Consider the following 14,929-nt stretch of genomic DNA (forward strand, 5'->3'; position numbering starts at 1 on the left):
TATTAAAAAAAAGTGCTTTTTCAAGAAAGCAGCCAAAAATGGTATTTCTGGTTTTAACATTATTCCTATTAGTTTGCTGGTCCTCCCAAGAGCTATAAAGTTGACAATAAATCAAATATATTTTAATTTGTCATGAGATAGCATATAGGAACAAAAATCTCCCAACTGGTTTTCTGCCAAAGTATTTATACTAGCCCTATCCACTTCCAAAGTTTATACTCACTATCAAAAATTAAGAAAAAAATTGAACTATCAAATAAATTCAAGTCTGGAAAACATTTACTGAATGCTGCTGAGCTAGGCATTACATTAGGTTTGGGGATGCAGGACAAATAAGTGTCATCAAAGAGACAAGTGACTCTAGACAAGGTGGAGGTACCTTACTTGCCAGGAGGCCTGAGCAGCATGGCCTTCTTCTAGTCAGCACACACAGAGGACGCGTGACATTGACATTGCACCAGATAATGAGCACAACCTGCCTCACTGCTTTCCCTTCAGATCTGATGCCTTCCATTAGGACTATCTTTTGAAGGTCTCTATTTGAACATCAGATCACAGGAAACCCTGCATCCTGACATCACGGAATAATGGGGTAAATTCTGAAAACATAATATATATGATACTTGGGTCACAACATGTAAAAAATATAGCTATTAGGGTTCAATTTGGCTTCTCAAAATCAAAGTTTGAGAACAATTGAATTTTATGTTACAGGTAATTGAGACTCATTGTAATATCAATATCTACATATCTATCTATACATATATATTCTATATATATGTATAGATAGATATGTCATCTATCTATCTATATCTATATATATATATATCAGGTGCTATTTAAAATATTGTACTATTTAAATCTTTTTTTATAACATAACCAGCAGAGAGTTTTTCTTGGTAGATAATAACAGTTCTACAAACACCTGTTGTTTCCCAAGCTAAATATTCTTCATCGGAAAAGCATTGAAGAGCTTATGAAACATCCTCTTCTTTTTCTTTTGTAAATTTGAAAGTCAGTAACGACTCAAACCATAGTGTGACGAGTGACTGTATTGTTTTGACATTATTAGTTGGTCACTCCAGTTCTTTCAACTTGCTCAAATTATTTGCTTTAACTTTTTAAAAATTGTGTTGCATAATGTTACATACTATTTATCTTAATGAGTATGCTAGATGCAATAGTAATAGACTTCCATGGAAGTCTATTACTACACAGATAAAATAATTATATTAGCTTTGAAATGAAAAGAGCCTGTTTCATAGTTTGTGACATGAAAATTTAACACAGCAATCCTAAATAGAACACACAAAAAGTACTTTACTGATACAACAATTCCAACATGAGAGATTCTGGGGGTTTTTTTTTTTGCTATCCTATTTTATATTACTTTAAAAATAAAAACATAATTTATTAATTGAGAAAATACCTTAATTAATGTTCACAGTATTTAGATACTTTAGTTCTAAAGCAGCAACACATTAAGAATTTTACTAAACTTTTCCTGTAATAAGAAAGCTTCATTTGTGATTTTTTTTCCTTAAAAAACTTTGATACCACAAAAGTTTTAAAAAGCTAACTTTCCTGCCTGAATAGTGTCTATAAATGGCAAATCATGGTTATACAAAAGATAGCACAAAAAGTATCAATTCAGATAAACTTTAGAGGAGTGTTTCCCAAGTTTTGAGCCCTGCCTAATGATCAACAAAGACTTCTTTATTTGTTATTTTTCACATATTCATAAGTACATTAATATCTTTCCAAATCACCTTTTATAGTTATAAATCAGGTTCATGCCCAACTCTGAGGCCTGGGATCTGGGTCTTTACGAAACAGGGACAGTGGAGGTGTCACTGCCTGGGAGAAGGTGGGTTTCCCCAGAATTGGTAGGCCGCTTTTCCGGGGACCGGGATTTTAACCTACTTTCATTTGTCTCAACTCTAATGACTAAACTGAAATACCCTTCTATCTCCAAGCCATTATAACATGGAAATTGTGCACTGTCTACACGTCACGAGCTGTGAAACAGCAGCCCAAACACATGCCCAACTGAGTATGTTTTAAATGTTGGAGCAAATGGCATGGTTAGTTTTGAATTTATTTGCACTCATTTTTACTACTAGAGATGTACTCACTAAAAAAGCTGTATTCCAACCATGTTCTATGTTCACATTTAACTGAGCTGGATTTTCACCACACTGCTGCATCTGGCTTTTTAATTTGCTTTGAACAGAAGTATTTTTTCATATCACTAACAATTCAGGCAGTCTTTATCAGGTGGTCAAGTCATCAGCCTGGCCTCTGTCTTCCCACTCTCTCCAAGGAAAATGGGGTCGTTTCCACCCCACCCATGGTATCTACAGGTTGGGATTGCAGATAAAGATGAGGCCAGGGGAGCCCAACCCACTGACTGGGTGAATCCTGCTCACTTTCTTCAGGATGGCTACTCATTTGCTATCAGCTCTGCTTTTAAACTTTTTAAAGCTACACACAAACTTTGGGAAAGTTACATCACCTTAAACAAAGACACAGTTGCTTAAATTATTATTATGCAACACTATGTTCAACACTGCAACTATCTTCCCAATTTGGCTATAATTTTGTAGGCAGCTCTGGAGAAGTAAAAATCTAGAATAAATATGTCAATGGCATTTTTATGAATGGGAAAAGGTTTCCCAACCCCTGGAAAAACACTCAGGTTTTATCCCGCAAACAAAGGGGGACTCTAAAGCTGTCTCCCATGTCTTTGGGATCCCAAATTTTAAATGTAGGTGATCAGTCTGGTATGATCCATATGCTCGACTCCAGGGGACAGCAATTCAGTAATAAATACGTGAAAGTGAAAATCTGGATGTGCTTTTTTAAAACTCGCAGGCATCAATACACATCTGGTAATTAATTTGTTAATTAGCCGGCTTCCTTAAAAAACTAAAAAGGCGTCGGTAACCACTGGGCTGTGTCTGCCCCAGGTGATCTGCACGGGTCTGGTAGAGAGACTGCCCCCGCCCCCAACCCCCTGCTCTGCTACCACCGCTGCTTCGCTAGGTGTTCCAGCAGAAGAAAAGCCAAACATATTCCGCACACAATTCTATTAAAAATGCAAAACCAGACAAAAAAAAAAAAGAGGACCAGTTTTTTTAAAAAATAAAAGGATTATTGGTGACTACTTGTCCGAAGAAAAAAATCGAGAGTGAGGACAAATGACCCGCACAAGTGCCTCTGGCCATTTTTCTCCCCGGGCTGCCGCAGAGCTGACACAGGAGGGTCGGGGTGGGGAGGAGGGAAGGATGGAGGGAAGAAAGGGGATTTTAAGTATCATCTCCCTGTGTTCAACGGTGTGGCTTCCCCGGTGCTCTGGAAGCAGTGGTAGCCATTTTCATTTTGTTTTTTTTGTTTTCGTTTTTTAAGAGCATAAAAGGAAAATAAAACAGAAAAGGTTTATTTCCCTGCCTACACCGCCTACTCGGCTCCTCCCTCCAAACAAAAAAGTATGTAAAAAACAAACAAACAAACAAACAACCACCCAACCCTCAGGTACAGAACCGAGTCCGCACGCGTCCAGCGAGGCTTCTGCAGTCAGCTGGACTCCGACTCGGGAGCTGCGCGGACGAGACGCGAGCTCGAAAAATCAATCCCTGCTCGCGCCCCCGCGCCGCCGCCGCCGCAGCCGCAGCCGCAGTGGCCGCAAAATTAGCGGCTCCGAGGACATTTTTGCCGCAGGGCACGTCCGCGGTAACCACCGAGCGCTCGGGTGAATAATGGAAGTACAGTGTAGAGACAATCAAGTTGATTTATCACGCAAAATAAGTCACTTCTTCAGTCCAGCTCTTGGTCCTGTCACTTTAAATCATACACACGCCTATACACAGATCCATAGGCGCCCACACACGCATGGTGCACTTGTGTGTGTGTGTGTGTGTGTGTGTGAGAGAGAGAGAGAGGGGGGAATGATTCCAGATTGCTTCACGTATATGAAGGGGGGGGATAGCGAAAGAACCTTCATCCCAACCCCCTACCCCCACCTTTTGCAGCGCGGACGAGTGGCTTGTAATGCAGCTTGGAGCAAAATAAAGTCTGAACAAAACTAGACTGTGAGACTAGCACGTCCCAGAGTGAAAGTGAGTGACGTTAACACAGACTCTGTAAAGACTCGGATCACTTGCAAGCAAACTAACCCCCCTTTTTTTATAAAAGAAAAGTAAATCATTAATTGGGTTCAGATCTAAAATGCTGCTTTTAAAATGCATGACACATGTCGAAGACTCTGCGACTGTAATTTCTTGGGTAAACATCTGGTGAAGACATTCCAGGAACACATCTGAAAGGAAGAAAGGCGTAAGAGAGCCCCTTCTTTATATATCTTGGGTCAAAAAAGGGTTGTTGAAACTGGTTTTTTTTTTTTTTGGTTTTTTTTTTTTTTAGTGTGCTCTTAGTCTGAATGCCCTTATGACCACTAAGGGTCAGTTGGGTTTGGAAGAAAAGGGCTGAACTGGGAGCGAGGAGTGCTGGGCTCCAGCCAGGGCATGGTCTGTGAGCTCGGGCAGGTCTCTTTTCTTATCTGTAAAATCACAGAGAGTAAGTGATATGCTTTCTAAGTTTTTTTTTTTTTTTCCTCACTGACACTCCATGATTCTATCTGGGAGGGAATGATGATGGTGGCAGTGGTGGGGTAATGTAGAGAGAAAAAAGTTCACATTCTTCAGGTGGCATCTGTTTAAATTGGTGATGATGAAAGTGATGAATCCTTAACAGTAAAGATCGTGTCTATATTAAGAGCTGCTATTGTCCCAGGTCTGAAGTATATGTAGCATGTAACGAATGCTCTTTGAGAATGATGATGTAACCTTATAATTGTATTTTTGGGAAGGGGGAAAAGACTTTTCAAAAATCAGCCAAAAGGATTTTGGAATTGAAACAATTTTCAATATTCCTATTTTTTTATAATCTGTATATGAAAATGCATTAAATCACTTGGGTAATTCAGAGAAAATAACTTTTTGGTGGATAAGTGTCCTTTTGTGCCAGATTAGCTGTCTAGATTGACCAAATTAATGGCTTAATTACTCCCTGTCTACTTTTTCAGAAAACAGCTCCAAGCAGCATCTTAAGTAGGGACCACTGTTTAATACCACTCTTATCTGTGCAGTGAATGGTTAAGAGTGTGGGTACTAAAACCAAACCACTGACTAGTTTTGACATGTACTAACTGAGTAATCATAGGCAAATTACTTAGTTTAGTAGTGCCTCAGTTCCTCACATTTATAAAATGAAGATTATAATAGTAACTAATTCACAGGGCTGTTCAGGATTAAATGAGTTATCATATTAAAGTGCTTGGAACAGAATATGGCACATGTAACAAACAGTTCAATGAAATGTTAGAGGTTATCATCTGTCCAATGTAAACACAGAGAAAGCAAGGTCAGATATAATAGAGGGATCTTTGAACTGCTTCTGGGTTTCAATAATACCTCTAAGAACTGGATGTCAGCTTAAAGCAAGAAGCTCAGCAGTCTTTATTATCAAGAATAGGCCAAAACATCCCCTGCAAAAACTCCCTTCACATACATGCAATAGTTACAAAGTTGGAGAATGGTCCACTTGACCAGATCAATGAAGATATTTAGAACTGACTCCATGTGCTGAGTGCATACTTATTAATGTGTATCTTGACTATCCAGGTGGGAGGAAGCCAAGGTTTTCTTTGGAGAAAAGTTTCCAAGGCATCTGTTCTTACTTGTTCCTCTTGTGATACTTTGTTTCCTACACAACTTGATACCTCAGGCCTAGTCTCTGTCATTGAATTATGAAGTCAAAACAATCCCAAATCTCTGGCGTGCTCCCTTTGTGTTATTATTAGCTTAAAGGGAAAAGCGACATCCTGAATTTCTCTCTTCTCTTAATGACCCACAGAGTACAGACTTGAACAAGGCTTTAGGAAGGGTCATAGGCATGGAATGCTTAAGGGAGCAATTCTTCTTGTGTTTGCAATTTGGGATTGGAGGCAGGTTACAGTTAAGCTTTATAGAGGAAGTGGAGATTAGGTGTTTCCAGAACAAGGTAGGCACTGGCAGGCTTACGTCACTGCTTGTGGGAAAGTAATGTCCCACTTCTTTCCTCCTGTGGCACCTGAAGCCCCAGGTGCGCCAACTGTTCACTCAGAGGCTGCATCATAGATGGCTGGCAGGCCTGGGATGTCAGGGTTGCAACAAGTTTGGAGGGCGTCAGGCACTGGTTAAGATTTCTGTTAGCCAGAAAGCACTTTTTTTTTTTTCCCCTGAAAGCATGGGGGGAAAAGTTCAGTCGTTCCAAGCGCCAGTGTGAGCACAGACTCCATTTCGTCAGTCTGATTAACACAATATCCGAAATAAATCAATAGAAGAGGGTGCACTGCTTTTCTGCTCCACCTGCTTGCCCCCCTTCCCCTCCATCATTATCACATGTGCATAGACCTTCTTCTAAAGAAGTGCAGTAAGGTGACCGAAAAGATACCCAAGCAAGGTACTTGTGCTTTAAAATATTTCAGGACACCAAAGCGGGAAAACAGGCGAGTTTCATTCCTGTCCGCCCACAGCAACTTGGCAATGAGAAGCCGCAGGCGCCTGGCCTGCCAGAGCATCCTGTGAACTCTGAGGCTGGGTGAAGACTTCACTGATTACGATCCCCAGTGGTTCGCGGACTTCCCCAGTTTCGGAGGTACTGGGGGAATTTGAGAGTAAATAAATTCAGTTCGGCTCTCCAATCACCACTGACCCAGACGACGGGGATCCGGTACTCCAGGTCCTGAGAAGGGTTAGGGTCAAGGGCACATGGAGGGACTAGCGGAGGCACTGGAGCTGCCCGGCAAGGTCATGACCTTGTGGGTGCTAGAGGAAGCTCGGGTGTGCAGTGGCCGGGCGCTGCCCTCTGGCCTCGGAGCTGACCCCCGGACCCGCGCCTTGCTTTTGGCTGCCAGCCTGGCACATCCCTAGGGGAAGGAGGGGGCAACGCGGCAGATTGGACCCTTACTTTCACAGTGGAAGCTGAAACCTGCGGAGCTCCCTGGCCAAGTATCCTGGAAGGAAGATCAGATGCCCAGCATAACTGAACTTTAGAAAGGGCTCTCTGCACTGCCGCCCCCCTTCTTGGTGGCGACCTGTGAAACTTTTGTCCCCTCCCAGCAGTGTTTTCTTGCCCCGGGAACTTGGCCCAGCAGGCCTACTTCTCCATAGAAATTTGTCTTTCCGCTAACTCTGCAGCATCTTCTCTCAGAGGGGCTTCTAGGGTGTCTTGTAATGAAGGGCACACGTTCAATGCCCCCCCCTTTTTTTTTCCTTTTTGGAGGGAGTATTGTGTGAATTTAAAAACTCCTAGGCATTAAAACAAAAACAAAAAAAACCCAAACCAAATAACAAAATCCAAAACAAAACACCTTGCCTTCAGGTGAGTGGATGGAGGACTCAGTCCTTTGCTCAGATCATCAAGTTCTTTCAGGAAAATAGAGACCCTTGCACACCTTTCTGGAGGGTGACTTAATAAGGCTGCAGTATATTACCATGTTTAAAACATTTTGCAGAGGCAAGATTTCCTAAAAGCGACTTGCCAGAGATGCATGGAAAAACACATCTGCTTACAAAGAGGCTGCTGAAAAGGAACGGGGAAGGCAGGACCCAGCCCCAGTTAAAAACCACAGTTTCCAACTTTTGAGCCACAGCACTGATACTATGGGGCTGTGAGGCTTGTGGGACAGAATGGCCATCCCTGGAGCTGACAGGTTGCAGATTTCCAAGGCTGCTTTTCACTGATTGCTGGAAGTCCCAGACTTCATTTGGGGTAGTCCTTCCCAGTGACGCCCAGAGTTAAGGTCCCCTTCCTTAGTATTTTGTGGGCATGTGTTTGGATCCTGAATCAAGCCTTGCTCCTCACTTACATTGAGCGGATAAGTCCTTGTTCCTTAGCTGGCAGTGTATGAGCCCAGAGTGGGAATGTGGGTGCCACTGCAGGCAAAGGTGTATGTTTGTTGTCTCACCTCCTCCTCCTCCCTGCTCAGTACCTCCCAGCCACTAAGGAATGGGCTCTAACACAGCCCTCAACTATAGAAATTTTCCATGGAGTTTCTTTCTGAGAGAAGGGACCATCTTAATTATTTTGTGCTCAGGGTTTTTGTATTTTATATAATGAACTTAAGTGGAAAGTTGCAGGGTTTGTTACTTTTGTGATTTTTCAGCTAAGGGGATTTTAAAGGTCTTAGACCCCATAACTCTAAGGGGGAGGGAGAGCACTAATATTTTGCCCAGAATACATAGCCTTCTAGCTTCATGAGCATAAGGACTGCTTACAGTATACCTTAAAACATTCAAACTACAGTGCAGGAAGTTTCAATTACACCCCCTTCAAAAACCTAAAGCACCTCATGTATTTCTGCTCCTTTTGTGGTTGCCAGGCTATTTTGTAACACGTGCTCTAATTATCTGAATGGTGATTCTAACTTTTATAAAGTTTCTGGCTCTTTACCCTGAAAAGTTGCACTTGCCCTACGGGCAACACAAGCTTTTCTTTGAGCCCTTGATATGCTTTTGACCCCTGTTGGGAGTGTTTTAAAGGCTATATTTTAGTCCTATGGGATAAAATGTTATTTTCATCCTTTATAGCAAAGCGTTGGGTGCAAAGTGGGCAAGTTTGTAGGAAGCGCACTCTCTTAGCTTTGCTAGCATCAGGAGGATAGTTTCAGTATGCCAGTCTTTGTCTGCCAGAGTGCCAGGGGAAGGTACTCAGGACACACTGCAGCCCCGTCAGCTGTTTCTCTTGCCCACCACATCCTGGCTCCATCACTGGGTGATGCTGGGCAATGGGGATGCTGTACACACCTGACGATTTTAAAGCAGCAAAGTGAGCTCTGGCCTCAGAGGTCGGGAGGACCTCTGTTCAGGGTATGACATAAGCAAGTGCTAGACTTCCACACAAAAAGAAATTTACTTAAGCCTATCCTTTTTTAGGCAGATGTACAGACCAGGCCCACCAATATTCCCGATAAAGTTAATGGTACCAGAAACCTGCAGTGCATTAGGACCCGACTTGGGATCCTTGAAGACCGGACTGCTACAGCTAATCTCGCCTCTCTCTCTTTTTGTTTCCATTGCTCTGTTTTTCCTTTAGTCTCTTTCCCTCTCAGTGTTCCCTACCTCCTGAAGTATGAGTTAATAAAAACACCACCCTATTTTAAGAATAAAACAAAGCTGACACTAATTTGAGAGTTAACACTGCAACTGAACTTTTGGAGTCTGCCGATCTGTTCAGCACACCATTGCACCCAGTAGTGCCAGCATTACTGTTTCTAAAATTCACTGAAATAATTCTTTCAAGGCCTTTGAGAAAGTATAAGAAATGCTAATTGGGAAAAAATACACTCAATTCTCATGTATTTTACTTTCTCATATCAAGAAAAAGAACTCCAAGCAAAATAATAAACTTTATGTAGTTTATTTTTTCAACTACTCTATTTTCAGTGTACATTTTTCTTCCTTAACTAAACTACATAGCCTCATTCGATTCCACTTGCACCTCTCCCCACGGGTCCTCATTAACCGATTTTGCCGTCCTCACCGAGTGCGACCGCAGGCAGTGGAAACCTTCCAAGAAGAGCCTCCACATATTTCCTCCCGGCTAAAGCGCCCAATTTCAGAAGAATCGAGTGACTGACTTCTTTAGAAACAACAAATGGAGGAAATAATTTATCTAGTTCATTCAAAAGCCTCTACAGGAAGGGCTTTAGAGGATGAGGATGTTCATAATGCTGTAATAATGAGAATCCCCTTAGTCTGTGTCTCTCGGCTCTGCCAGGGCCAGGGTCCGCTCTCTGTCCGTGGAAGAGCTGTCCTGGCTAGGGACGGCCAGGGCCGCTCCCCATCCACCGTCTGACGGCACAGCCAGAGCGCACCGAGACCACAACTACACCCCACGCCGCCGGGGCCACTATCGGATCCGCAACGGTGGGACTCTCGCCACGGCGTCGCCTTCCCCAGCGCAGGCCCTTGCTCCCACTTTCCCTTCTTCCTCACCCTTGACGTGGGGGGTAGAGTGTAAAATGGGAACGTTTCCTTCATCCGATGCCCACTTCCTCAGCCGGATCCTACTCGGCTGGATTGGAATTAAAATTCGGGAATTCAATTTTGATGAGAAATCTAGGGTTCCTAGGGGGGCTACGGAGGGAAGGAAGACCCTGCAGGGACCGCGCGGGCCTCGGAAGCTACCCCCCCGCTCCGTCCCCTCCCCCCCCCGTCCCGTCCCTCTGCAGTCCAGGTGAGGAGGCAGAAAGCCGAGGGTTCCCGGGGGGCAAGGGGCTCCCCCCTTTCCCGCGGTGTCCGAGCCCCCGTTGCGAGTGCTTGCTGGGGGCCTCAGGGCTCGCGGGTCACCGGATCCCCCTCCCCAGGGCGTGCGCTCCCGGCCCTGCAGGTGCACCCATGCCCCCTTTCAGGCCCCAACGGGGAAGCCGCCTTTCGGCCCCAGTTGTGTCCTTGGAGGCTTGGAACGCGGTCTTTCCGAAGTTTCTAAAGCTGCCCCTCCCAGCACTCGCGGGATCACACTTCCCCGATATCCCCCCACCCTTGCTACAGCTGTGGGCAAAAGGGGGTGCAGACAGGGAGCGGAGGGGACAGGCTCAAGGCTCCCAGATCCCAGTGCCGCCGAGAAGTGCCAAACTCGGCCTAAAGCGCTTGGAGATCCGGCTCTGGAGCCCGACCTCTGGGGAGGTGCAGGCTGGCGGCTCCCGCACTGCTCCAGCCCCGGGCGGGGAGGGGAGGCTAGGGAAGGTGGGGTAAGGAGAGGAAGAGAGACAGGGCGGGGGTGGGTGGGGGGATCTCAAATCCACATTACCACGGTTCCAGTGCTGACCTCAATCAAAGGGACTTTTTAAACTGGCCTTTGGGGTAGGCTGCTGGTGACCTCTGTCCTCGCCCTCCAAGTTCCCCTGAGCGAATTATGGCGCCACCTACAGGCAAGTTCCAGATAGCAGGAGGGAGAAAGGGAGACACGCCCGGGGCCCGGTGTGGTCGAAGCGAGGCTTGGGGGAGGGGGCGAGGAGTGGGGGTGTTGTGGTTATGTCCTGAACCATCTTTCAGCTTCTGAATCTGAGATATGAACTCCACAGTTATGGGTCTGTTGGCAGCAGCAAGAGTCCTGAAGGCGCTGAGAAAGATCTTTTTGGGAGTGCGGAACTGGGGAAGTAAATACAGGAACTAGGGGTTTTGAGTAACAAAAAAGCGTCCCCTCAGGCTAGTCCCCTGGAGTAACTGTGTGGCCTAGGACAAGGTCCTTAACCTTTCTGAGTCTAGGTTTCCTCGTCCTTTAAAAGGGGAATATCTGACCAGATCCCTGTGATAATTTAATGAGATAGTGTAGGTGAGAAACTATAGGTGACTTCAAGGAGCTTTAATGTGCTTCTAATATGAAAAACCGCCTTTTATACTAACAAGAAATCTAACTTGCAAGACTTCATCTAGCTTCTTTCTGTTCCTTGAAGATTAGGACCTTACAAGAGGCTTGAGTGTCTGATTAGGATAGAAGGATGGGTTAGTGGAAGTTTTGATAACTACTCTCTTTGGCTAACCCCCTTCTCACAGACAAATAACAAGATTATATTTATGTATCACTTACTATTACTATTTACTATTATCTCATTTAATTTTTTTTAACCACTATATATGGTATACATTATCCCCATTTTAAAGACAAGGAAATAAGGACATGGGACTACAAGCCATAGTTGGTACATTTTTCTCCACTTAAAACTTTTCTACTTCAAAACAATTCTCTGTCTATCTTAATGTAAATTTATTAAGTACCTACCATGTGCTTGGTAACTATATTCAGGATTTTATATATGAGGTCTCATGTAATTCTCACAACACCTCCGTGAAGTAGGACTTCAAGTTCTCCCTTTTCAGAAGAGGAAGTATTGGTTCAGGGAGCTCAGAGGAGTCACTTCAAGTCTTACAGAGAAGTGGTGCAGCCAGGTCATGGGGAGCCCAGGTCTTCTGACTACATCCAAGTGCCTTCTGTTGCACACCACTTTGGCTGGCCCCACTGGCTTTGGGGCACTTTTAAAAGTTATTGAGAAAGGTCAGGCAGCAGAAGTGAACTCACTGCTGTGTTGAAGTTGTGGTAGAGTATGGTGTTTATAGCCTTCAGTGATGGTAGAGTATTACAAAGTTTCCTAAGGAAATATTTGTGGTAGAAGAAGGGAGCAGAGATGCAATGGGAGAAGCCAAAAAGTGAGCTGATTTATACTTTTATCAATGAATAACATTGATTTAAGGACCAAACTAACCAAATCTCACTACAACAAATACAATTACACGGAAAGGTTTGGTGTAAAGTGGCTATTGCCAAATCTGGCACCTGACCTATGGAGAGAATGCTTTGTTAATTTGGTTATAAAATTTATTTACAATAAATATTATTGTACTTTAAACATTTTTTTGCTTGTCCGTGTCCATGGAATTAGTAACATTTTGTGGTAGATTGGATTTCTCAGGGAGTTTTTGCATTGTACAATTGTTCACTGGTTTCTTGTTTTCTTTCCTACTTAAGCACCAAATCAAACCATAATTTCTGCTCAGAATACTTCTTGGTCACACCTGAGAATAACTAAACATATCAAAGTCCTGGAAGTTAAGCACTAGAAGGCTTTGGGTTAAGGCACTGGATGTAAATATATGTATCCTACTTTCTTCTTTCCCCTATGGGTCCTGCCATGATGCTTCTGCTTGTGAATACATTATCGGGAACTCAGACTTTAATAGCATTTCACCTCTAGCTTCTATAGACTGAGAGTGTTTGTAATAATACAATAGATTCTCATTTTGCAACAGATGCTAAAGGAGATTCATTAATAGGAAACCTCCACCATGTAACTAACACCATAAGATTATCAAATTTAAAGTCAGATGGCTTTGGATTGTCAACTTTTGGAAACTCAATGATAATTAGATAAAAGGGCTTTGTGAGGAAAAACCAGTTGAAGCCAACATTTGTGGAATGTATTTTATGTGTTCCATCATATTGTAGGTGCTAGTAGAGTTTTTCTCCTGGAGTTTACATTCTAAACTTTAGGATAGAAACTTATCTCTCCATTCCCCAGAAACTTATCTCTCCATTCTCCAGGGTCCATGCCTTAGTTATGTCATAAAAGAGTGATGGGGTTAATGATCAAAGAACACAGGCCCTAGCTCAAATGTTGAGCTGAGATATTTCCCTTCTAAAATTGTCTTCATCCTAGGATTTTGATATTACTCATTCCATCACCTTCAGATATAGTTATGTAAGTGAGTGGATTGAGAAAAGATTTCAGGAAAGGTGGATACTTTGACAAGAGACAGCATTGTGCTTTGGAAAGATCTGTTTTATTCTCTGATATCTAATTGTGCTTCTATGTCATGAAAACATATATCAGTCAGTATAAGTGTGTGTATGGGTGTATATTTGGAGATCTTAGGTACTTCTTTTTGGTAATTTTCCCCAACAGTCAACAATCCAGGTCTCTTTTTTAGTAATGAAAAGGAAGAGCTGGGATCCAACCTATAGTCCACTTTGAAACTCATTAATGTTCTTCCTATCACTTGTGTTGAATCAGAGCACTGACCTTTCCAAGTCCCAATCTCAAAAGTTCTGAATGTGGGTTTATCCCCAAGACAATTCCAGGGCAGAGGTTGTTCTGTGTAGGCTCAGTTCTGGGAAAGCAGACACTTAATACAATGAAATGGCTTTTTAGAGCAGACAGGTGTGGAGTTTGTTTGAGAAGCTAACTGCTGCTCCTGATCACGGGAAACTGAATTTTTGACCAAAGCCTTTGTGAGTCTATCAAACTGATGTTACATGTTATCGGCATTAGATGGACCAATCTGATGGGATAGTGGCTCAGAAAGTCAATTGCTAGAATCTTGTAGAAAAAACTCAGTATTTTAAAATAATTTAGGTGCTACAAGAGATGGCAGTCTAGCATGGACTTCAGAATATCTATAGGCAACCGAACTGACGGAATCTAAACAACTGGGGCAGAGCCACATGTTTATTCAAAGAACCTTTAAAAATGTCCCAAAGAAGTGTAGAGGTTATGGGGACAATTTTGAAATAGCTGAAAGAGAAGAAGGGATTACATTATTTCTGAATTTAACTAGGGCTAAGGACATTGTCTAATTTAACCCTGTGTAATCCCCACGATACCACGATACTGAGGTGTAATTATCCTATTTCACTGAGGGGAACAGAGACTCAATTTGTAAGAGGCATGAGATGAGATTTAGATCTAGTCCAGCCTGGCCCCAAAGCACCCATTTCCCTACTTCATCCCCTTAGCTCCACACCCCCCCAGCCTTCTCAGTCTCTCCTTGATTTACTTGTTCATTTTTCTCTTTCAACGTGAATGGTTGGCTTTTTTCCTTGGCACCATCATCTCAAACTTTCTTCAGCATTTGTTTCCTGTGCTGAGCCTACGTGGAACAACCTTCGGCCTGCAATTCACTTGCAGCCGTGGATGGCCAGGTATAGAAGGTCTGAGACTCCAACAGCCAGCTTTAATTTTACCCACCCTTCGTTTGTACACCCAGCCTGGCTGCATCCATTTGAATCTTTACTCAAACCAACTTATCTCTTTTTAAAATTTTACTCTCTCTAATCAGCTTGCAAATTCCCATTTTTACTCTCAGTAACTGTCAGGTGTCTGGTTCAGTGCTTCACACATTATTGTCTATCTGGAAATATTTGCCTGCTGGCTGCTTGCTTGCCTGTAAGACATCCAACCTGCTCTCACTTTCTCTCCCACCCCTACCCTCCCCCACCAAAGGCTGGTGCAGAAGCATGACAAAAATAGCCAGGTTCATCCAGGTTCTGTTCCCTCAGTCCCCTTGCTATCACCCCCAGGCCCTAAATATAAAAGATGAAACGCAGTGCCTCC

General features: G+C 43.3%; 1 long non-coding RNA gene across 3 annotated transcripts in view; it reads left to right on the forward strand.

Moving 5' to 3' along the window:
• Positions 1-4,165: 4,165 nt before the first annotated feature.
• LOC123816468 overlaps positions 4,166-14,929 on the forward strand; it is a 106,161-nt gene continuing 95,397 nt past the window's right edge. For 2 of the 3 annotated variants that reach the window (XR_006785280.1, XR_006785281.1), the window contains exon 1: positions 4,166-4,335. This is a non-coding gene — a long non-coding RNA (uncharacterized LOC123816468). Of the gene's footprint in view, positions 4,336-6,526; positions 6,697-8,975; positions 10,112-14,929 lie in introns of those variants that run through there. The other variant, XR_006785279.1, reaches the window with a different exon arrangement.

This window comes from Phyllostomus hastatus, unplaced genomic scaffold (assembly GCF_019186645.2).
Source record: "Phyllostomus hastatus isolate PE091 unplaced genomic scaffold, TTU_PhHast_1.1 phas_contig_209, whole genome shotgun sequence".
Taxonomy (NCBI): domain Eukaryota; kingdom Metazoa; phylum Chordata; class Mammalia; order Chiroptera; family Phyllostomidae; genus Phyllostomus; species Phyllostomus hastatus.